Source organism: Volvox carteri (genome assembly GCF_000143455.1).
Source record: "Volvox carteri f. nagariensis unplaced genomic scaffold VOLCAscaffold_48, whole genome shotgun sequence".
Classification (NCBI taxonomy): domain Eukaryota; kingdom Viridiplantae; phylum Chlorophyta; class Chlorophyceae; order Chlamydomonadales; family Volvocaceae; genus Volvox; species Volvox carteri.
In genome coordinates, this window is record NW_003307591.1 from 917,509 (window position 1) to 917,814 (window position 306).

Consider the following 306-nt stretch of genomic DNA (forward strand, 5'->3'; position numbering starts at 1 on the left):
ATGTTTGGTGCTGTTTGGAAGCTGCAGATTGTTTGGAAGCTGCAGCTGCTTCAGCTGAAGCAGGCAATGCATATGGCTTAATGTTGTTACATAGCAGGACTTCGGAATTTCGTATGCATGTAGCTGCTGCTAGGCGATGTGTATATGTAAAATTATGAATCCACGCATACATGGTCTATCCCTACCCCTATGGCAGCCAAACGACGTGTTACGGCCCCCCCCCTANCAACTGGACTAGTTACTCCTGAGACGGGTTACGGCCCAGTTGGTACCCCGTAGCGGCCCAGTGGCGGGGCAGTAGCTCCC